Consider the following 25523-nt stretch of genomic DNA (forward strand, 5'->3'; position numbering starts at 1 on the left):
AAAGTAAGTCAGAAAGAGAAAGACAAACACCATATAATATCACTTATACATGAAACCTAAAATACAACACAAATGACATATCTATTAAACAGAAACAACAAATGAACATATCTATTAAACAGAAACAACTCGCAGACATAGAGGATGACTTGTGGTTGCCAAGGGGCATGGAGGGTGGGGTAAGGAAGGATTGGGAATTTGAGATTAGCAGATACAAGCTAGTATAAATAGGATGGACAAACAACAAGGTCTTACTGTATAGCACAGGATACTATATTCATTATCCTATGATAAACCATGATGGAAAAGAATATGAAAAAGAATATGTGTGTGTGTGTGTGTGTGTGTGTGTGTGTGTGTGTGTATGTGTGTATAACAATCTCTTTGCTGTACAGCAGAAATTAACACAACATTGTAAATCAACTATACTTCAATAAAATATTAAACAAAAGGATTTGCCTTACCACTGAAAGAAGAGCACAAGATTTTCTGATTGAAGGTGTTATTACCTTTGGAAAAAGTGAAGTCTCTGATCGTTTACCATCCTCAGCTGGCATAGTGTGTAGTTCAGTTTTTAGAAAAGGACAGCACCCTCACTGAACCAGTGGTGATGGCACTTCTCAAGCACTGGCCAAAGACTCACAGTCTAAAAGAAGTAATGTTCTTAAATGAATTAGAAGAGATTCTAGATGTCATTGAACTGTCAAGCATTTGTGAAGATCATGAAGCGTTTAGCCAAGTGTGTCTCTAGCCCCCACTTCCAGGTGGCAGAGTAAGTGTCATATTACTGGAATAACGAGTACACCATGAGTCTAATCAGTGACAATGCAGCAAAGATTCTGCCCGTCATGTTTCCATCCTTGTACCACAACTGAAAGACCCACTGGAACAAGACAAGACGTGGCTTGATATATCAATACAACACGCTGAAACTCTTCATGGAGATGAACCAAAAACTATTGGATGACTGCACCCAGCAGTTTAAAGCAGAGAAACTGAGAGAGAAGCTAAAAATGAAAGAATGAGAAGAAGCGTGGGTTAAAATAGAAAACCTAGCGAAAGCAAACCCCCAGGTACTAAAAAAGAGAGAAACATGAAAACGTCTTTCGTGTAACTTGAATGTTTTTATGAGATAGGAATGTGGCTCCATCGTGGGAGGGGATGGAAACCAACATCACTGACATTGTATATGAAACTATCTGCAATAAAAATACTTTTCAACTTTAAAAAATATCTCACTCTAATGTAAGATAATAATAATGGGGGAAATATATGGGAGGGAAGAGGGGGCATATGAGAATTCTCAGTACTTTCTGCTCAATTTTTCTATAAAACTAAAACTGTTTTAAAAATGTCTACTAAGTTTTTAAAAAGTTAGGAATCCTAGGCTCCACGAGCTTTAAGATAGTAGACAAACACTGAAAGAAAGCCACTGGATTTTTAAAGAAAAGAAGGTCATTATTAGGTGATTGATTGAGGTGATGGGGCAGAAGTTGGTTCATGAGAATGGGAAAGAATTTAAGCCATAAAAGAGAGAGAAGGATGTCCAGACACAAAAAAGAACATAAAATTCATCATTAAAATCATTTAATTATGGTGATTTACTTTATTTTTATCCTTACAAAGAAACAGACTTAGCCTCAAAATCAATCTGAATTTCAACAAAACTCTGTCCTACTTTTAGTCCCAATCTACTGGAATAGAATGGATCAACAAAGTATTTTGTTCACTGTCCTTCCTCAGAACAGATGCGGTACAAACATCTCAAAGAATATATTTTTGGAATATTAGAACAACCTCATTTTGTTTTGTTCTATCTTGTTTTTTCTTGAATGAATGGGAAAGAATATGGAGGGGGCATACATATATAAACACTGGTCATTTATTGAAAAAACTGTTTAAATACACGTAATTCTTTATCTTACAACTTAATAGCTGAATTTGAAAAAAAATATGTTTCTTTGCCTACTCTTAGCTATTCTGTGCAGTCTGTACATTCAGCCATTTAAAATGTCATTTTAATTCACATAAGAACGAGTAGGTAATGTGGCCAGGGAATTCTTACATAACCATTATTTCAATATCACAATCCTCTCTGGACACGACTGGAAAGTGATGCAACAGAAATTGAGGAGCTAGAAAGACAAAGTAACAGCGGCGGTTACCAGGGCTGTTCACTCCCCAGGAAAGGAAAAGCTAGGCGAAAGCACACATGCATACACACTCAAACGTATGCATGTACATGCACACACAACAAGATAACTTTCTGTACATAAAGCGGAAAGAAAGCAGGATAAATACTATTGTCAATTCCAAGATCGTTCTGCATTCAACTTGCAAAATATTTTACAATCCAAGCAAAATCTGACAATAGGATAGGATGTCACCTTTTAAAACACTTTCACTGGTTTCACTTTGAACTCCTGTCAACAATGGTTACTTATAGGGAAACATTTTCTTCCAAATTCGATTTCCATTGAGTGATCAAAAAGACATTTTTAAAACAAGTAGGATGCAGGGATAAAGGTCAGGAGGAGGGTTGAAAGAGCCTAGTTTGCATTGTATCTCTTTTCATTCTCTCCCTCAAAGGGAAACAATAATGGGTGACCTTTCCCCAGCAAGGACCTAAGGAATCTGCAACCTCATGTATATTAGTGAAATATTGTTGATTTCTTTGGGAACTTGGTGATGGCCACATGTGTGAGTTAGAGAGAAATAGTTTCCTAGACACCTATGTGGGTAAGATGAGTGATACTTAGGCTCTATATTAATGTTCTTCAGAATCCATTGCCCAAGTAATTTTCTTCTCTGTCCTACTACCCACTATACACATGAATCTGCAAGGGACCAAATACATACTGAGTAATTGTGTAACACAGACTTTAGTTAAATGTGTAGCTTCTACATAGAGGAAAAGTTTGAAATCAATATTTGTAACATAGATTCTTAGTATGTTTAATCTAGATTAAATATTGAACTAAATCAATATATATGGAAATATAGTTTTTATACATACATTATTTATTTTTAGCACTAACAGTATATTTTAAAATATTCACAAAACAAATACAGTTAATGGGAACGTATCTTACCATCTGAATCAGATTAACTCTGGCTACACTAAAGGACATTTCTTGATCTAATATACAAATCAAACATGAAAGAAACTGCAGCCACCAGTACTTTGGTATAATTATATTATTTTGATATACATTTGATATATAATTATAAACAAATATTAATAATATAAAATAACAATGTAAAATCAAGAACAAGATTACAATGATAGCTAAAATAATGTTTATTCAATACTGTACTAGACATCATAGCAATTGAAATGAGACAACTAAAATAAAGATCAGGTACAAAATTTGGAAAGGAAGGAAAATACCACCACTTTTCCCAGCTGATAAACTTATTTACATTAAAAATAATCCATAAGATTATTTGATTACAAAGAGTTTTAGCACTGTTGCTAAATAAAAGATCAATATAAAATTTTAATTACACTTTACATACCACCCACAGTTAGAAAGTGTTATTAAAAATACCTACCAGTCACAATATTAGTACATAATATGAAGTATCAGGAATAAGTCTCCTAAAAGCTATCAAGGCTATGATGTAAGTACTATAAAACTACTTTAAAATACATTAAAAGAAGCCTATATAAATATATATACTGTTATATATAACAATTAACATTTATATTGTCAGCGTTGTATTATATATTATCTATACATATGTTGTTATTATATATTAATAAATTATATAATATAATTATATGTTGTATAATATTATTACTAATTATAAATTTTATACATATATATACATTAATTATCAGGAATAAGTTTCCCAAAAGTTATCAAGACCTTTAAGTAAGTACTATAAAATTACTTTAAATATATTAAAGGAGATCTATACAAATATGTACATGATTATATACTATTGTTGTTTATATTATTTATATTATATTATTATATTATATATCCATGTACATGTATTTTATAAATAGGAAGTTACAATGTATTAAAAATGTTACTTCTAATCAGATTGATTTAAAAATCAATGCAAAAAAAAAAAATCAATGCAACTTCAATTAAGAGGGATGTTTTTGTGAACATATAAAGTTGACAATACTGTGGATATCAGGAGGCTAAGGTTTGAGAATAATGAAACCACTTCTAATTATATAAGACAACCTCTTCTTGATTATAAGGCCAAACTGATGAAAATCTGTCTGATCTTGGCAGAGATAAATAACCAGAGAAGAGCACGGAAAGCCCAGAAATAGACCTAAATAAACTTGGAAGTATAATATATAAAGAATTTACACTGAAGAATAGGGAATAAATTACGGACCACTTAATAATGCTGGGACAATGCACTAACTATACAGAAAACAAGTTTAAAAAAATCCTTATTTCTGGGCTTCCCTGGTGGTGCAGTGGTTAAGAATCCGCCTGCCAATGCAGGGGACATGGGTTCCAGCCCTGGTCCGGGAAGATCCCACAAGCCGTGGAGCAACTAAGCCCGTGTGCCACAACTACTGAGCCTGTGCTCTAGAGCCCATTAGCCACAACTACTGAGACCACGAGCCACAACTACTGAAGCCTGTGCACGTAGAGCCCGTGCTCTGCAACAAGAGAAGCCACTGCAATGAGAAGCCCGCGCACCGCAAGGAAGAGTAGCCCCCACTCGCCGCAACTAGAGGAAGTCTGCACGCAGCAACGAAGACCCAATGCAGGCAAAAATAAATAAATAAATAAACAAATTTATTTTTAAAAATCCTTATTTCATATCATTAACAAAAATCAATTCTGCATGAAACAAAAAGATAAACGTAAAAGAAAAATAAACTTTTAGAAGAAACTATAGAGAACACTTTTAGGATCATGTGGTTGGGATAATCTCTTTTTAAAGGATTAAACAAAGAATATAAACCATAAAAGGGATATTTGATAAATAGAAAAACCTCTGTTTATTAAAAGTCCTGATAAATAGAATAACAAATATGTAAAGACAAACCCAAAATTGGGAGATATTTGTAATACTTACCAGTGAAAAGATTTCAGAATATACACAGAAATCTAACAAATCAATATGAATAAAGGCAATCTGCATTAAAAATAAGCAGCGTGAAAATAAGTGTTTCACAAATGTGGGAAAAGAAATGGCCGATTAAAACAGAAAATACATGCTCTTTTTGAATATTAATCAGGTAAAATTAAAACCACTTTTAATTAAAACCACTTTTCATTTCACACACAAAACATTGGCAATATTTTAAAACTCTAAGAATATTGAGAATTGGCAAGACTATGGCACAATCATAACTCATACTGTTGGCAGAGATACAAATTGGGCAAAAAATTTGGAAAATAATCTGGCATATTTTAGTAATGTAGCTTTTTGTAATCTATCCATTTAACTGTTAGATATATACCTTATAGAAATTCTTACACACAGGCACCAAGACACATTACACAGGAATGTTTGTAGCAGCATTGTTCATGATATTCATAAACCTAAAATCATTCAAATGGCCATCAATATTAGAGACAATAAATATACTACTGATAAATTCATATATTGGAACACTATACAGCAGTGAAAATGAACTACAATTATATACAACACTATGGTTGAATCTTTCAAATATAATATTGTGCAAAAGACACAAGTACTTTTCCATTTATATTGTTATGAAAACTGTCTAAGCATACATAAATATTTGTTAAAACTATAAAACAAAACAAAGGGCCGAGGGACACAAATATCAGGATGACAATCCATTTAAAATAAAGAGAACTACAATCACAAAAGGGGCATGTGGAGCTTCTAAGGTATTGTTATATCTTAAGCTGGATGATGGGTACACTGATGTTTATCATAAATTTCATTTCTTTAAGCTGTAAATGTAATTTATACACACTCTTCATATAATATATTTCAAAATACAAAAATTTAAAGAAAAATCTAATTGTAGTATATGTGTAGATTCCAAATTTAAATATGCTAGACTATTTCACATCTTGGTTTTTTTTTATTTCAAATAACATTTGTTTATAATAAAACCACATTCATTGTACAAATTTTGGAAATACAGAAAAGTACAGACAAATATACTGTTATTTAAAATCCCCTTAAACCACATTGCACAGATAAAGGTATAGTCAATATTTTTATGGTTAAATTGTGAGCCATTTAAAATTTAACAAATTTTAAAATTTGTTAAAACAAATCTACCACACAGAAGAGTTCCAAAAAATTTAAGTAGCTACTCCCTGGTCAAGGAAATGGAATTTATCTCCAAATCTTGTGAGTGTAAGTTGTAGTTGGTAACTTGCTTCTTAAGAGCAGAGTATGAAAAAGGAAAAGTAAATTTACAGTGGAGACACTTTGCAAACACTACCTTTGCCAGGTGATCAAGGTGAATATCATCAGTGAACATTCACGTGGATTGTTGATAGCATGGCCCCTTGATATGATGCGATGAGGATACGATGGCATTTCACCTCTGTGGTCTTCCTCCCCAAAACCCATAACCCCCGTCTAAACGTGATACAAACCTTAGATAAACCCCAGTAGAATGACCTTCTACAAAACACCTGAGCAGTACTCCTCAAAACTGTCAAAGTCATCAAAAACAAGGAAAGTCTGATTAACTGTCAGAGCCCAGAGCAGCCTAAGAAGACATGGGGACCAAATTCAATTTGATATCCTGGAAGGGATCTGGGAAAGGAATCGCCATTATGGGAATGTTAATAAAATCCAAATAAAGTATGGGGTTTAGTTTATAGTCATGTATCAATATAGGCTTATTAATTGTGAGGAATGAACTACACTGATGTAATATCTTAACAATAGAGGAAATGGGGTGTGGAGCATCTGAGAACTCTGCATTATCTTTACAACTTTCCTATGAATCTAAAACTATTCTAATACAAATAATTTTTAAAAGAAAACAAATCAGCATCACACAAGACATGTTTTCCTTTTGTTATTATATTTTCATTGAATATATTAATTCCTACCTACTCTCACATCACAGTTTAAACCATCACTTTCTCAGGGAAGCTTTTCCTGGCCTTGGATGATTTCTGCTTGTTCTATTATATGCTTTCATAGTACTGTCCTCTCTAGTGTCTTTTCAACTTTATATTTATTTCAGTGATCAACTGATTAATATTTGATTTCTCCACTGGATGGTAAGCTCCATGAAATCAGTCATATTGTCTGCTTTTGATAACCATGAAAGCTTCAGAATATGACACAAAACTGGCTTCTTAAATATTTGTGAACGAATATAAGAACCCAGAAAGGGGAATGGAGTGATCTTAAGAGCATAGGTTTTTCATCTTGTTAATTCAGACACCTAGCAGCCCATGAAGTTAGAGTACAAAGAGCTACAGAAAGTTCATGCCTTTGCCAGATGAAGCAGGAACGACACTAAAAGGATTTTCACAATCTTTTTCACAATTCACAGTTTCTTTAACTTTGTAGTTAACAGATTATTGGTATAGTCACATTAATTGTCCTCAGACCAAAATGCTGGAGCCAGAAGTTCCAGGTTTCAGTCTGCCACATGGTACATGGTTCCAGACACGGGAAATGATTACACAAATGAGAAACAGGTTTCTTTTATATTCTTGGATAGATATACTTAATGGACAGGAACCTATAACCCATACTGTCATCTCAGAGCTAGAGGCTGTAAAACCCCGAACCATAAGCAGTGAGGTCAATGCAGTGCTCCTCACCTCCATAACATTTAAGGAACCACCGTCAGGAAGCACAATATCTATACTGAGAATGTTTCATATTAACATTCTAAAATTTTATAGGCTAATATTGACTTAAATTTTTAAAAGTAAGCACTGTGTATAAAATAAGACTTTAAGAAAATCCTTTGTAGCATACCTTCACCTGGAAAAGTAAAAATGGCATGGTAATAAAAAATATATTTGCTCACATAAGTTTCTCCTATAAGCATGTTCACAATTAAGTGATATTTGAAGTCATTCTGGTGATTTCCCTGGCCATTTATGGCTTTTAGTGCAATTCTGGAACATCCAGCAGTACCTGAACAAGCCTAAGAATCAGTACACACTTTTACTCTCTTACTTGGAAAGAATGGAACATAAACAGCTATAATTTTATAATTAACAGTAATTACACAACTCTAGAATGCCTTTAGATTTAATCAGGATTCATTTCCTCCAGGACTCCTTTCTTGGAATCCAAGGAATTTACATGTTTAGAAATGATACATTGTGCTAGAAACAGGCACAGTGATGCCCTGCACCAGAAAGTTATTCCAGAAGTGAAAGGTTAAAGGTATAAGCCACTGACTGATGTATCCTTAATTTTCAAAACCCCGTTTTAAAGTTGGGCAGGCAGTTTTTGGTTTTGCTTTCTTCTAACATTCCTGGACTTCAAAATGAGTTCAGCTTTTTGGGGGGCTAATGAATTTGGAACTGAATGATTTACCAGGCAAGCTTCAGTTCCTGAAGTGCCTGTGCATGCCTGCATGTGTGCACGAGTATATGCGCTTTCAGGAAAGACTTTGAGGATTTCTACTATTTGTGATAGTAGAAATCAGGTCAACTTTGCTTTCAAATATGCACATGTAATCTTTTGAATCTTTTGTTATTTGAGCATCACTGATTCAGAAAACATCAACTGAATGTTACCGCAAAGCAAATTGTATTGCTTTCTGCGTCCCATCAACCAGGAATGATTAGTTCTCTAGGTTCACAGACTCTTAGAAATATGATACAAATTCAAGGAGTAGGAATCTTCCTTTGAAATATAAGCATGATCAAAAGTCTCTCTCTCCAGACAATATTTAGTTCAGTGGCGGGACTGTTAAACTTAAATCTAGATATGTCTGCAAGGCTGCTCCAGGTAATATTTTTGCTGCTTTGAAAAGAATTCCAATTAGCATTGATTTCCAATAACCTGAAAATCTATGACACCTCCCTACAGGCTCAAGTTGAGGGTGGCAAACCTTGGTTGGTTTTTCTGTACCTGGCTTCTTTTAGAAGACTAGCAGAGCACATTTCCACAGGGTGGGAAGAAAGCCCAATGCACATTAAGCAAGTCATAAAGATAAGACTTACTGTTTCCAGAGAATTGGTAATTTTTTATGACCTGAAAATGAAAACCATCCTGACTTGTTTGATAGTAACACTTGGGTAGCCTTTGATGGAACTAGGTCACTGTCCTTAAGGATTAACACTTTCTAAACTGGAGATAATATATATTCAAAGAAGCTGCAAATCTATGTTTGTTTGATTTTTTTATTGTTTATTTGTTTGGTTTTGGGGGGGGGGCTTTCTTTCAGAGAAACTGAATCTGTGACAAATATAATTTTATTTCCTTCCCAGGCTTTCTAATCTAAATCCATACATTATAAACTGAGTTCTTCAAAGCTTAAAAATTGACAAGATTCTAAGAAAGAAATTGTATTTGGGAGAAAACATCTCTACTAATACAGGTTTGGCCAAGATAGTAGCAATGAATCGCTAACACCCAAATGTAAAAGTTTTTTGGACAATGAGTGGGATCTACATTTTATCTTCCTTGTAAACTGGAGGTGCTATTTAATAATCCCTTTGGCAGCTCAAAAAAGATCCATCCAAATAGTATCAAAAGAATTTCTTGCCCTTACATATATTTTATTTCCTTTCAACTATTTATTTTCCTTAAGAAAATGTCTTGTGTTTCATCAGTAAATGTGTTCTTGTCTGCCTTGCTCTAATAATACATTAACAATGAATTTATGACACATGGATAAGCTCTAATGACTTACCTGTTGTAGAAGACTTTGCCTTAAGTCATTTTATTTCAAAGGCTATAATATTTTGATACCAAACTAGGGAAACAATGTTAAACTTTAAAAAAGAAAGATTTATAAAAATAAATTCACAAAATGTCTTCTTAATCCTGATCTAAACTGTAATATTATATCCTGTTCATTGAAATCCAGATTCATTTCTCCAACTTCCAACTAGAAATCTCCACAGAGATGTGATTTATTGTGTCCACATCAGAACTTTTGATTGCCAAACCCAAATCTGTTCTTCCAACGGCCACTGCCAACTCACCAAATGGAAACAGTATTCTCTCAGTTTCCAAATCCTGGAAGCTGTTCTTGATTTTTCTTTTTTCTTTATTCTTTCTCAAATCCAAATCATCATCAAGTTCTGTCAAGTCTATTTTCAAAATGTATTATGCCCACTTCTCTCCATTTCTACTGCTATGACCCAGGGTTCAAGGTACCATTATCCCTCCAAGGATTGCTGCAGTTGTCTCCTACTTAGCATCTGCTTCTATTCTTTAGAATTCTCCCTTACAATCCATTAAATCTGCAGAAGCCAGGATGGCCATTTAAAAATATAAATCAGATGTTTCCTCTCGCCTAAGTGAAATGTCAACACTGTCTCCTCATTGTATTTGGAATAAAGTCCATAGTCCTTAATCTGGACCCTGACAATCTCTCAGAGGGTGTATCCTACCACAACAGTCCTCTGCTCAGTTGTTCCAGGCATACAGGCCACTCTGCTGCTCCTCAAACAGTGCAGCTTTGTTCTCACCTGAGGGTTTTTGCTATAGTTGTTCTGTTTGCCTGGAGCTCTCTCATCCCAAGATCTTCCCTGGTGGCCACTCTATGCAATTCACTCCACATAAACAGGCCCCAACTCATTCCCTGTCCCCCTCAGTCACAGCATTCTGTTATATTCTCCTCATTGCATTCATCTCTCTCTCTCTGAAATTATCTTGTTGATGTGTTTATATGTTTAGTTGCTGTTTCCCTTCAGCCCCTGGAATGTAAGCTCCATTAGAACAGAATTTGTTTTTAAAGTCCACTATGAATACCATGTGCATAGCACAGTGTCTGGCATATATATTAAATATTAAAAACATACTTGTTAAATGATGAACGCATAAGATACCTCAACTTTAGTACCAAGAGCAGTGCTACACATAAGTGCCCTTAATTAATTTCAGAATTCACAAATCCATTGTGAGTAAATTCACAGTGACTTATGACTTAATTTTCAATTAGCTTAAGGATGAACATTTTATCAGACACTCTTTCTCCTGCTTGAAAACACCAGTTTGAGTTTTTCAAAGTATCCTCCCTCAAAAAGAAAAAGAAAATTTAAATAACCAAGTGTTATAATGCTTAAATGGTTTTTATAAAACAAATCTAATAATACATACTGAACTCTGTTTATAAATAAGGACTTCAGGTACTTGATTTAATATCCATTTGGTTTCATGCCCATCTTTCTTTACTGTTGTTATTTTTATTTTGTGGAACATCTTTGTTGCCCTGCATGTGTTATTTATGCCTGGAAGCATGCAGAAAGCCCCTACTGGTGGCGAGAGGTGATAAGCTATTCCACAGCCAGGTGACTAGACAGCCAAATATGGCCTCAATAAGTCAGAAGTAAAACAGAAATAAAACAGCTACACAAACAAGAGTTTTGTATTTTCACCACGCTAAAGAAATCAAAACACATTTTATTGCCTGAAAACATACCTCGTATGTAAAATCTTCTCGAATGCAATAGAGAAGATTTTGGTTTTTAATTTGATTTAAATATTACCAAACAGGCTGTTTAAAACAGAAGTCACCAATACATAATATAAACCAGAAGTGTCACTGCTGTAGAAGATTATATCTTATTCTTTGTTTCAACAACAGGGCCTACTAATTCAGGATCCACAGATAAAAGTTCACAAGTTCTTAAATGCATACTGGACACAGTCACATGCTTCAATGGATGAGATGTTGATAGTAGGGGAGATTGTGCAAGTATGGGACATGGGGTACATGGGAACTCTGCACTTTCCACTTGATTTTGCTGTGACTTTAAAACTGCTCTAAAAAACAGTCTATTAAAAAATCTTGCAGATGGGTTATGATTTGGGAGAAACACCTTACAGCATACTGGAAAAGATCACTGCTACATGCATACACACATATAACATACACACACACACACACACACACACACACACACACACAGATATCCTTAATGATTATCTCCAATTTTCATGTGGTGAAATTGAGTCTCAGCAAGGACACTAAATTCTTATAGACAAACAGGTTCCAAATTTCAATTGATTCCTACATGCCTACTCCTTTCTCTGCACCAGTGATTCTTGGGGTATTTGCCTCAATGTCATTTTTTTCTTGTGTGTTACATTTGATGATTGTACTTAATTCTGTTTACTCTTCCCAGGTTAAACCAATAGATATCAACATTGCCTCTTACTTCAACTATTAAAAGAACAGAATTCTGGAAAAATATTTTGCTATATCCTTTTTTAAAATTATTGACAGAAGATACCAAAATTTTTATTTTCATAAGAAAATTTTTTTCAAGTAGGCCTCTTCTAACATTTACTGGTCCCAGATCCCCAAGAAATACTGTCCAGTGTAGCCTTTTCTTTTTTCTTTAAAAAATAATATATTGACCTCATAATGATCCTTTTAGTTTGCCCATAGGAAGTATTGGAATTTAAACTGTTGGATAAAAAGTAGTTTGTCAGAGAACACTGATTTTAATATTATTTATGTTTGATGACAAACATATTTTCTCAGGATTTTCATAATTTATAAAGATGCTAAGATAAAGTCCTAATGAAAAAGTTAATGGATAAAAATATTTCAGAAGAAAATACTATAAAATCTACTTGTATCATGAGAACAAAAGAATAAATCTTTACTTAAAGAAAATATGTTTAATATTTTAAACTCATTAAATTCATACCATACGTATTATAATCAGGCCAAGAAGGAAACTCATGTTCCCATGAGTCGACTGATTTTCTTATGATATTTAAATGAATGGGTAGAGTATTATAGTCATAAATAAGATCAAAGTGTACTATTCATGTGCTGGGATTAAAGTTCTGCTGTTGCTGTGAAGTTAATCATCTTCACAATTATACAATCAAATGAAGAACTTTGAGCATTTTTTTAGAGGGAGAAGAAAAACCCCTAAGGCTCCTTATCTTCACACTTGCTAAAAGAATATCTGTGAAGAAAAGAAAAGTAGCTTTTTTTTTGGCGGTACGCGGGCCTCTCACTGTTGTGGCCTCTCCCGTTGCGGAGCACAGGCTCCGGACGCGCAGGCTCAGCGGCCATGGGTCACGGGCCCAGCCGCTCCGTGGCATGTGGGATCTTCCCGGACCGGGGCACGAACCCGTGTCCCCTGCATCGGCAGGCGGACTCCCAGCCACTGCGCCACCAGGGAAGCCCAGAAAAGTAGCTTTTTAACTACACATTCTTGGGGAACCCTTTGGACACCATGGGCATTTAAGAACCACGGTGAAAATGAAGAAATAAAAATATCCTGGATTGCAGACATAGGTTTTTCTTGAGGGAAAAATTACTAACAGAAGATAAGACCAAAGACAAGTAAAGGTTAGTTCGGATATAGAGTCCTTACAATTCCACAGTATAGCAATCATCCATAGAATATATATTTCTATATTTTTGAAAAAAGAAAATGATGACCAAAAGGAAAAAATAATCCTTTGTCATTTCCTTACCTATGAATGATAAAGGAAAAAAATAAAGCATAAAGTTAACTTACAAGATCATTTCCCATTCATAGTTAATTAATCCTCAGATAAGAAGAAGCTGCTTTCATATTCAGTCCATAAAGTAAATGTCCTGGTGATACCAAATTAAAAGGAGGTATATTGGATACTATGAATTATTCACAGGATAGTCTCGAGAGCTGAAGAACACACTATTAATTCAGCTTTAATATTACAATCCAACTGCAATAAACAAGATCCTTTTTCTACAGATCTATGTGAGCAGTAACCTATTTTTAAGAAAATAATTTTCTTGGATTTAAAATTGTTTCAAAAATCAAGGAGTAAACTGATAACTTCTATAAACATTAAAAAAAATTTTTTTAAAGCCAAAAAAAAAAAAAGAAGAAAGTTACTAATCTGCTTGAGCATGTACTAAATTTTCTCTTCAATTTAATGCACATTTTTGGCCACAGAATGTAACAAACATGGCCCCGTATCAAGCCTATTTAAAGGTGGAGAATCTGAAGCTCTGAACAATTTAGCATGTCTACATAAAAACAGTATTTCTTGAAATTTTTCATTTCCAAGTGTTCATCTTTTAAAGAATATTCACTTAATTAAAAAGTTAAAAATTGGGTAGGAAGAACAGTTAGATAAGTATTGGGAGCACTGATTCTGCTGCTGTTAAGTAATTATTTTTGGTCAGGTTTACTCTGGGCAGCTGAAGCCCAGGAGGCCAGATGAGAGGAGCGTGCTTATCTGCATGCAGCACCACGCCCCCAATTTACTTCACTCTGTATTGTTCTTGCCTCCCAGAGTCTGAGGTACCTCACTAGCTGATGTGTAACTGAAAGAGAAAGGAAGAAGCAAAAAACTGAGGAAATATGTCATTGACAACAGGCTGAAGTAACCAGCAAGGGCCTAGATACAAAAGCTGCTTGCAAAGGTGACACTCTGCTAAGCATGAAGTCATCTCTTACAGCCTAGTGCTGTGACACCTCCTTAATATCAGATGGAAGCATCCCTTCCAGCATGTGATGGGGGAAATTGCCCAGGACTTCAAAAGAGATCTGTGCTTCCAGAGCATTGCTAGTGGTGCTTTGCAAGAGCCAAGTGAGACCTAGCTGGTGGGTCTCTGTGATGACACCAACCTGTGTGCTTCCCACACCAGTTATGTAAGGGTCATCCCAAAGACCTGCAGCTACAGAATGTGCTTAAGATCCATCATGATAAGGAGCCTTCTACTGTCAAAGTAAAACAAAGTAAAACAGAAACTAAACGTCTTTTCCTCCGGCATCAGTAGGATTTTTGATGTTATTACTCATAGGGTCAAAAGATAACCAAATATATTATGCCAAATAGGAAAATAGGGGACAGAGTCAGATATTATGACTTTTTCATTTAACTTATGTGTGGATTTTTAATATAAATGTGGAGCCATAAAGCACTAATAATTGCAAGTCAGAATATTTCAGTGAACAATATTCCCTGATTGCCTCAGCTGTACCTATGATAAAGGAGAAGCTGGTGCCTGATTCACTTAATATTAATTAAAAACCATGTGAACAGTATGCTAAATCTGTAATTGTAACAAATATATTCTAACAAATGGTTTTGAAATACTGGGCACTGTGCTTAGTACAAGAGTATTGCTCTCAAGAAGTTAGTTTTTTTAGCATATATTAAGCAGAAGTGAGAGCTACTTTCTGGGAAAAAATAGAAACGAGAGTTGTTTTTACAAAGAGAAAAAGAATTGAAACTGAAGCACAGATGAAAGAATTAGAAAGATGTATTCAAGATAAAGTGTTCTTGCAATTCTTAATAGAAAGGCCAGCTCATCTTAGGGAATAAACATTGTTTAGTGGAAGGTTTATGCTCTTAACATAATGGAACATTGGTTAAAGAGGAAGTTGATGAAATGATACTTAGTATGGTCTAAAATCAGTTTAAAGGAGTTTACTTTTATTTGCATAGTTGTTATTTATATCCCTCTTATTTATTACAGAAAATGAAGTTTTTAAAGTTCATGAGGGATGTTCTACACAGTAGATTGTAGGGACAGAGACTCTGGAGCCAAAAATGCTGTAAGATAAAATTAATTTTATCCTTGCCAGAGTTCTAGGTAAGGTGCTCAATCACAACAGTTACCACAGGAAGAATAAAGGATGAATCAAAGAAATTTTACCAAGGGAAAACTGACTGGACTGGAAGACTGGCTAGAAACGAGAAACAAAAGAGAAAAATGAGCTAGTGATGGTGCTGAAGTGTCAAGCGTGTATGATGATCTGTGGGAAGACAGTTTGACTGGCAGATGGGAAGTCATCTGGAAAGCCAGCTTGAAAAGGAACGTGATGAATTATATTTGAGATATGCTTGGCTTGAAAGAACAATGGAAAACCCAAGGGGATCATAGCACGATATTATCTCCAAGTTGCAACGGACTTTAACACCTATAAGGCTCTATCCTCACCTGAAGCTTCAATCCCTTTCAACATCACTCCTAACAAATTGTCATTCAACTCATGTTTGACATCCTTTAATGACAGGATAATTTCCTATTTTGCTATCAATTCAATGTACTTTTGCAAACCTAATTTTTATAAATGTCCTTCTTATACTGATTCAAAAATGTGTCTCCTTAAAATGCTAGGCTATGGTGCTAGCTGTTCCCTGTGGAAACAAAAATTAATTTAATCCTTCTTTCACAAAATGCCCCTCTATAATTGCAGGCACTTTTCATGTCCCATTGAACTTTCTCTTCTCTAGGTTCAACATCATTTGATGTGCTTTTAGTCCTTTGACTGTGTCTTTCTTTAAAGTGTAGTGTGTAGAACTAAACTAAGATTTCAGAGAAAGAACAGAGTTAAGCTTAAAAAAAAATTAGACCTGATCATTATGAAGACTCCTGAAGCACAAGGAAAGACTGCTCAAGGGGGAAAACCAAACACCAGCAAGCAGAGCAGAGGGCAGGAGATTAAACCTTAGTAAATGACACACAAGAAGTAAATAAAAGAGAACAAACAACCTGGGCAAAAAGGCAGATTAGGTGGGCACAAAGAAAGCCAGGGCAGGGCAGCACCAGCAAAACTAGAGAGTTCCGTGATGACTGGAGTGTTAAAATATATATATATAAAATGCTACAGAGCAACTGATGTTTTAAAAAACAGCTGAGCAAAGATCATTAGGTCGTTTATCAATTAACCTATGAGTGGTAGGTTTTAGGAGAGTTGTACTCCAGGAAACCACAGAGCAGAACTTTAAATTGTTAGAGTGTGGGAAAATTTTGACAGTAAAAGAATGAGAAAAAGAATGTAACTACTAGAATAATCCTGTTCATGCTTCAACAAGAGGTACTTCGTCAGAGAAATCTTCCCTAAGACCCTACCCCATAGTCAACTAGTACCCCTTATTTGTGCTTCTAGAACTCCTGAAAAATGACCTGTTATAGCATTGATTGTCATTCTGCACACATTCTTCTCCTTCCCCGTCCCCACCAAACTATAAATTGTTCAGTGACAGGAACTTGTCCTTAACTATCTCCTGTTCTCGGCATTCAGTCTAATGCCAGACACATAGCAAATAGTCAATAAATATGTATAGAATCAGAAAATGATCTCTGATGCAGTAAGTTCAAGGGAAGTTTCAGTGGACACTCTAGGCACTCTGCCCAGTTTTGCTCATATCTTGTTCCTTTGTGAACTTTCTCCATTTTCCATGTGTTTTGCTTCCAAATTCCTCAATCTGAAACCACTTTTGAAGACTGTTTTAGGGTTAATGGATCCACTGTGCTCATGCTTGGAGAGCAGGAGTGCCTAGGACTCTCCCTTGCCCACCCCCACTCCGGGAGGTCCTTAACAAGTGAAAGACAGGTACAAGACCAAGAAAGACCTCAGCCATGATCTGGAAGGAACAGCTCTTAGGCATCCTTACACATCTGAGTTTCCTTGAGGAATTAGGCAAGGGCTATCAACTGTGGGACTCTGCCTAAAGTCACATGCATGCTTGGCCACTATCCCTCCCGTCTTTTTTCCCCAACTCTTTATCAATTCATTTGTACTATAGATACCTTCTTAATAACTCACTTGCACATCAATCCTTGTCCCATATCTGCCTCTGTCAAATCTGACATAAGATAGAACTCCTTTAAGATAGGTGATAACCAGTTATCTGGTTTTTTTGCTTTTGGTTTTTTGTGGGTTGTTTTTTGCTAAACCAGTTATCACCTGTCTTAAAAGGAGTTCAATCCTAGGCCGGGTTTGCCAGAGGTGGGCATATATCTGCAAAAGATGAAAACTCTAATTTGAAAAGACACATGCACCCCGATGTTCATAGCAGCAGTATTTATAATATGGGAGCAATATTTACTATATGGGAGAAAATATTTGCAAATGATGCAACTGACAAGGGACTAATTTCCAAAATATACAAACAGCTCATACAGCTCAATATCAAAAAAACCAAACAGCTCAATCAAAAAATGGGCAGATCTAAATAGACATTTCTCCAAAGAAGATGTACAGATGGCCAATAGGCCTATGAAAAGATGCTCAACATCACTAATTATTAGAGAAATGCAAACCCAAACTACAATGAGGTACCACCTCACACTGGTCAGAATGGCCATCATCAAAAAGTATACAGATAATAAATGCTGAAGAGGGTGTGGAGAAAAGGGAACCCCCCTACATTGTTGGTGGGAATGTAAATGATGCAGCCACTATGGAGAACAGTATGGAGGTTCCTTAAAAAAACTAAATATAGAGCTACCATATGACCCAGCAATCCCACTTCTGAGCATACATCTGGAAAAGATGAAAACTCTAATTCAAAGAGATATGTGCACTTAAATGTTCATAGCAGCACTATTGACAATAGCCAAGTCATGGAAGCAACCTAAATGTCCATTGACAGAAGAATGGATAAAGAAGATGGAACATTACTCAGCCATAAAAAAGACTGAAGTAATGCCATTTGAGTAAAAACACTTGGACAGACAAAGGGGTAAGGTCGGGGGTAGGGATAAATTAGGAGGCTCGGATTAACATACACACACTACTATATATAAAATAGATAAGCAACAAAGACTCTATAGCAGGGGGAACTATATTCAGTATCTTGTAATAATCCATAATGGAAAATAATCTGAAAAAATATATATACATCAATACATAACTGAATCACTTTGCTGTACACCTAAAACTAACGCAATATTATAAATCAACTATACTTCAATTTAAAAAAAGATAGGTGATAACTATCTTATATAAAAGTAGAGAAGGTGGGCCCATCCAGAAAATGTTTAAATGAAATATGCTCCTGTATAAACTTTGCAGCACAGAGAATCGAAGTAACAGCCGGTTATAAGGTTAAACCTTGGGAAAAAAAGGCTTGCCACTTAATATCCCAAGCCTGGATTTGGGAGAAGAGGAAAAAGAAAATTGTTTATTACTAGGAATATATTCTGTCATTGTTTAGGAATTCTGAAGAATGTGAGGTATTTAGGATGGAAAATAAATTACAGTTAGATAAATACAGACATGTGTACAGATACAGACCTTGATGTGCTCATGGATTTGAATATATGAATAAGGTATTAGTAGACACACTTAGGTACTATAAAATATTCTAAAAATATTCCTTTGAGTTTCAAATTCAGGCCAGTTGAGGAGTCTCTAAATCCTACACTAAGTACCAAGACACAATGTGACACACATCATGTGCTGAAGATCAAGGAGAGAAATAGTGTTAAATACCCTCTAGTACCCGCTTTAATAAGTACTCCAAAGTCACTGTATGAATATCTTTATCAGGTCCATGCTATGTGCTGTGGATATCAAAATAAATGCGATCTAGGCTTGTACCGTACTGTTATCATATAGAGCAACAGTGAAGTCATTCAAGTGTATGTATCACAAGAAAAAAATTGTCTTATGAGATATCAACAGTAAATTAACACACAATGAATTAACTGCAAGTAAAAATTTGCAATTTCATGGTAAAGTGAGAGAATGATTTCAAAACCTGCTGAGTTGACTGAACCCTGTTTGAATATATCACACATTTAAAGAGTGTTTCAATCAGAATGGGAGTAGCCAGCTGTAAAATTATAAAAAATGAGATTGAAATGGTCAATTCGGGCAGGACCATGGGAACCCTGTGCAGAGGAGAAAGACTTTTACCCTCAGACTTAGACATTCTAGAGTCTTCAGCGTGATCATTTACCCCTCATGTGCAATAGGCTTACTCTGGTGTCACAAACACTTGATTCATCTGCCTTTGCTCTGATCTCCAGATGACCAGGCATGCATTTCTTGAGTTATCTCCCCCAGAATGGCTACTGTGAGTATTTTATTCTACGTGATAGTTAGAGGCACCATTTTATATTAAAGATCAAAGTTGTCATTTTACTCTAGGCCAGGGGTCCCTGACCCCAGGACCACGAACCACTACTGGCCCACGGCCTGTTAGGAACTGGCACAGCGGGAGGTGAGCGGCGGGCGAGGAAGCGAACGATACTGCATCTGTATTTACAGTCGCTCCCCATCGCTCATATTACCACCTGAGCTCCACCTTCTCTCAGATCAGTCGTGGCATTAGATTCTCACAGGAGCGCAGACCCTACTGTGAACTGTGCATGCGAGGGATCTAGGCTGCGTGCTCCTTAGGAGAATCTAATGCCTGCTGATCTGAGGTGGAGCTGAGGCGGCGATGCTAGCGCTGGGGAGCGGCTGCTGATACAGATGATCATTAGCAGAGAGGTTTGACCGCACAGAGACCATAATAAATCAATTGCTTGCAGCCTCAGATCAAAACCTTATCAGTGAGTGGCAAGTGACAGTTAAGCTGCATCTTACAGAGTAGACTGGACGTGAGCAACACATTTCGGGTGTCACTGTCTCCCATCACCCCCAGATGGGACAGTTGCAGGAAAACAAGCTCAGGGCTCCCACTGATCCTGCATTCTGGTGAGTTGTATAATTATTTCATTAGATACTACAATGTAATAATAATAGAAATAAAGTGCACAAGAAATGTAATGCTCTTGAATCATCCCGAGATCATACTTCCCTTCCCCTTTGTCTTCCACGAAACTGGCTCCTGGTGCCAAAAATGTTGGGGACTACTGTTCTAGGCAACTGAATAAAAACGATCACATTCTAGGTGTTATGGCTGTCTTTCTAGGTGTTAATAAAATTTCTCGAAGTAATGCTAGCCTGTGACTTTCTCTGGGTGACAGCCAGTCAAAGCCCGTCACCTAGCAACAACAGGGCCCTCTGCTAAGAGCAAATATCCTTCCCTCATGCCATTTTCCCCTCCTCCTTTCATCAGCCTCAATACTGAACACCTATCAAATATAAATCTTGAAAACTATACTCAGAACTGATTACTCACTCTTCCCTAAAACACTCTCAGCATCAATTAAATCATTCCTCATATTCTGGTTTGCCTCAGTTCACAGAATTTCAAAGATCCTACCCATCATCACCCAAATTGCTATCCCTGTATCAATTTGTATACCCTCAAAATTCGTGGCATCTCCTGTATCTCTATGAGCTCCCTAAACCCTTCCAGGGTGTCCTCTGGAATGCATCATTTGTCATTAGCCAATTCCTTAAATCTTCAAACTCTGCTTTGAACATTCTCTTCATTTTCTTGTTCTTCCTTGAAATGCAGATACTGTCCTGAGGATGCACCACCTCTGTAGCACATTAAAATGAGGGGCGTTTTTTTCTCAGATTCCTCCAGAAAAGGAGGTGAAGTCCTCTCTGACCCACCTTGCTGCTTCTAGAATCATTTGCACTTTCTCCTCTCTCAAAAACATCAGCTCCTCTGAAGCTCATGGCTCCACACTAGACTCCTGTGACCCTTCATGGCTGTAGTCTATCAAGCGCTCAGGGACTCCTAAAACAATCTTAATTTCCTTCAGATTTACCACCTGGATCACTGTCTTCCCCTCCTCTAACACCAAAATTATTTTTGGTCAGTTCAAACTCCATGAAGATGACCTTCCTCAGAATTTGGATTCTCATTTCTTTCACTCCCTGATTTCTATTTAGTCTACCCTCTATCAGCTATCCACTACTGTGGTCACAATAACACAGACTTGTCATTGGCAATCATTGCATCATCTTTAAAATGTTTATTTAAAACATTCCAATATGAGCACTATCTATTCTCTTTCAAGTTTACTTACTTTAGTAACCACACTACAAAAGTATTCAATCCCGCCTTGACCTCTATCCACTGAATCTGCTTTTTACTCTCTACTACTCCTTGAATTCTTACTTCCATCCTAGCCCAGCTTAGAGTTCATTGTCTTTCATGAGAAGTTGTCACTTTTATCCAACCCTCAATTCCTTTTCCCTCTCTATTTCTGTCATTCCCTTGGAAAAATCCTAATTATGGTTAAACCCAAATTTCCACCTACTTTGTGCCTGCACCCAGTGAGTTAAATATAGCTAGAGAATTACACAAATACAATCTTTCTGATAGCTTTCATTTGCTGTCTCTATTTCTTTTAATCACAAATATAATATGGTCCCTCAGCACTTCACATAAGGTCATTGAAACTGTTTTCTTTTAGGGAAAAAACACATTTTAACAGGTAAATCAGTTGTTCATAAGCAGTCATGAATAAACACATCTTTTCTAAGCACAGGATTTGAGAATAAAATATAGTTAGAAACAGAAATAAACATACAGAAATATAGTTAGAAAAAAACAGAAACTCATCAAATTCTATTCTATAAATAATGTAATATAATATACACATACATATATAAATAATATTTGTTCTATAAATAATAGCTTGATGACTACAGAGTCCAAACAAATAAACAAAAACAGAAACAAAAATGCTTGCAATGAAGCTTGTCCTTTAGTCCATAAAGGAGAAACAAAAGACTGATATTATATGAACTTAAATATATTAGAAATAATACTTTTGAATGGATATCCATTCTATTTCTAACACTATTTTAAAAACCCTCTTATCTACAGGGTCCAATTTTTTAATTTAATTAATTAATTTTATTATTTTTCACTGTGTTGGGTCTTTGTTGCAGTGCACAGGCTTCTCACTGCGGTGGCTTCTCTTGTTGTGGAGCATGGGCTCTAGGCGTGCGGGCTTCAGTAGTTGTGGCACGTGGGCTCAGTAGCTGTGGCTCGTGGGCTCTAGAGCACAGGCTCAGTCGTTGTGGCACACGGGCTTAGTTGCTCCGCGGCATGTGGGATCTTCCCCAACCAGGGATCGAACCTGTGTGCCCTGCACTGGCAGGCGGATTCTTAACCACTGCGCCACCAGGGAAGCCCCCAGGGTCCAATTTTTAAATGGAAAAAATCCTTCTCATTTTGAAACAGACTCACTTAAAACTGTTGATTGACATTTTATATGTTTTAGTTATGTTTGAAATTAAGTAGTTTCTTTGTGATGTGGAAATATGACTGACAAATTGGTTTAAAACCTTAAATCCCTGAAGTAAGGTTCACTCACTACCTAGAACATCCAAGTCCTCAATAACTTTTGATGAACTTATACATATTTTTCACTATATAAGGAATATATTCTACGTAGGAAATTTGAATCACATGTCAAAATGATAAAATATATAAAAATATTTACTCATAATCACACCATCCAGATATAAACACTCTAATAATTTTGGTGTCATTTTATCTTCTTTCACTATTTTTGTTTTACATATTTTTACTTTACTCTTTTGCAACTCGTGATCCCTATTTTGATTGTTTTAAAGGTTATCTTTAAATTCTTAGTTGCATAACCAACATAGCATTTTCATAAATATACTCTCCCTTAACAATGTAAGAATCTTGGAATAATAAACTGTGATCAATCCTTTCTACTGGGTTGGCCAAAAAGTTCGTTCGGGTTTTCCCATAACCAATAACAAATATTATGATTGTGCAAGTTTATAGTTTTACAATGTTTTTGCCCTCCAAAGTAGACATCTTTATTATTTTTTATAGCATACAGTCAATGTTTGCTTAGGCTTATCCACACATTTGCCGATTTCGTTGCTCATAATTCCATCTTAGACCTGGGACAATTTTCCCTCTACCTGAAGGAGACACATACTTTTACATTTCACTTAGTAAAGATCAGTTGGTAGTGAAATCTCTCTGTTTTTATCTGAAAATGTCTATATATCACCTTTGTTCTTTTAAAACATGTTTTCTGCATTTAAAATTAAAAGTGACTTTTTTTTCCCCAGGCTTTTTCAGGTATTATTTCACTGATATCCAGCTTCTGGCGTTCTTTAGAAATCACCTGGAAATCCAATTGTCGTTCACTATTAGGTACTGCATTCATTTAGTTGGTCAGCTCCTTGTAAATTGGATCATTAGTGGGTGCAGTGCCACTTCTTTCTTTTCAGATTATCCAGATTAACTATTTGTTTGGAGCCCATAAAGCAGCAGGAATTCAATTTCCATTCTCCAGAGAACATAGCTCTGGATGTTTCTCCCAACATTGCCAATTGCTCAGCTCCAGATCTAAGCCAGGGCATCATTCTCTTGCCCTAGAGCGCCCTCATGGAAACAGTATGATGAGGTCCACTAATGAGGGCACTTTCCATCTGGTATATTCCCACCCCCATGTTTTATTTATTACCTGTTTTGACCCACACACTTTCCCCCCACAGTTAGGGTTACCCACTCAGATATTGTGTTTAACCTAATATCCAACAGTAATAGCAGTCTTGCTAATGGTTCTTCTTAGCTCAAACTCCAGGCAGATATCCTAGGATTTGACAGATAAAGAATAACAATTCTCACAAGAGGGGCCACAGTCACAGTCAGCACTAATCTGACTACTGAAGGTGCAGTGAAGTTATGACAATCCAAAATACTTTGAGCAAAACTCAGTGTCAAATATAGTGGTATTGTATATGGTGTGGTTTACACAAGAAAATCATTTACCCCATGTTTTGAGAACATCATATCAGGTAAATAAAAGTAAAAGCTGGTAAGTCAGTAATACCTGCAGCTATTTATTTGCATTCTCCCCTATATCCTGCCATCTCCTAATCCTAGAAAACTTCCAAGTCCTCCCATAATCAATCTGAGACACATGTTATTTAAACAACTAAGCCAATCCTTAAAAAACTTTTTTACCAGATGTTCTGACTAATGCCTGTTTTGATAGCCCACTTTGCTTAACGGGGAATAAGGAACGAGGCATGACCATGCAGTATTCTTTGCCCATTCTGCATGTTAGTAGGAGTAAAAGGCCCAGCTTAATCAGAAATATTATGTCCAGATTGGTTGAATAATAGAGAATCGATGTTCCAACCTCTCACTGTGTTCTTCAAAGTTGCTTCTGTTACAGGATAAGTGAATCTGAGAGCGTAATAGGTGTCAAACCTAGTTAACACCCATTTGTAGCTTCCTGGTGTCCCTGATAGAGGTCCAATATAATCCACTTGCAAGTTGCATGCAGACTGTTGTCCTTGGGGAATTTTACTTCCAGCCATTTCTAAGTGATTTCTTTCCTGTTGCCATTGGATGCAGTTTCTTATCACTTCGGCCACTTCATCAGGTACGACAACAATGCAGTGTGACTCTGCTCACCAGTGCATGGCTGAGCACCCCCAAGCCTGCTCATTTCAAGAAGTCAAGTAACCAGCTCTGGGATCTGACTGAGGCATCTGCCCTAGAAGTCTGTTCCCCTGAGCCCTCAGCTACATGTATTTTGTGGGCATCTACATGACCCACTTTACATTCACACAGGAATTTCTATAAAAAAGGGTTCCACTTAAGTGTGTTCTTTATTATCTAGAAGTGCGTTCTTTACTATCTAGTTTTTTAGGGCTTATTTGCCAACAATATAGCAAGGCAACTGGGCAAAAGGAAAGGGCTTCTAGATGAGGAAAATGAGCCCCTAGGCTCTGAGCATCTTGTTTTTGGGCTGGGTCTGTGACATGTAGCAACTTACC

The 25523-nt window shown here is 36.1% G+C and overlaps 1 pseudogene; it reads left to right on the plus strand.

Annotated features, from left to right (window-relative positions):
• The window catches only part of LOC136132489 (serine/threonine-protein phosphatase 2A 56 kDa regulatory subunit gamma isoform-like), an 80095-nt pseudogene that overhangs the window by 18846 nt on the left and 35726 nt on the right, over window positions 1–25523 (plus strand).

The sequence above is a fragment of the Phocoena phocoena genome, chromosome 13 (assembly GCF_963924675.1).
Source record: "Phocoena phocoena chromosome 13, mPhoPho1.1, whole genome shotgun sequence".
Classification (NCBI taxonomy): Eukaryota; Metazoa; Chordata; class Mammalia; order Artiodactyla; family Phocoenidae; genus Phocoena; species Phocoena phocoena.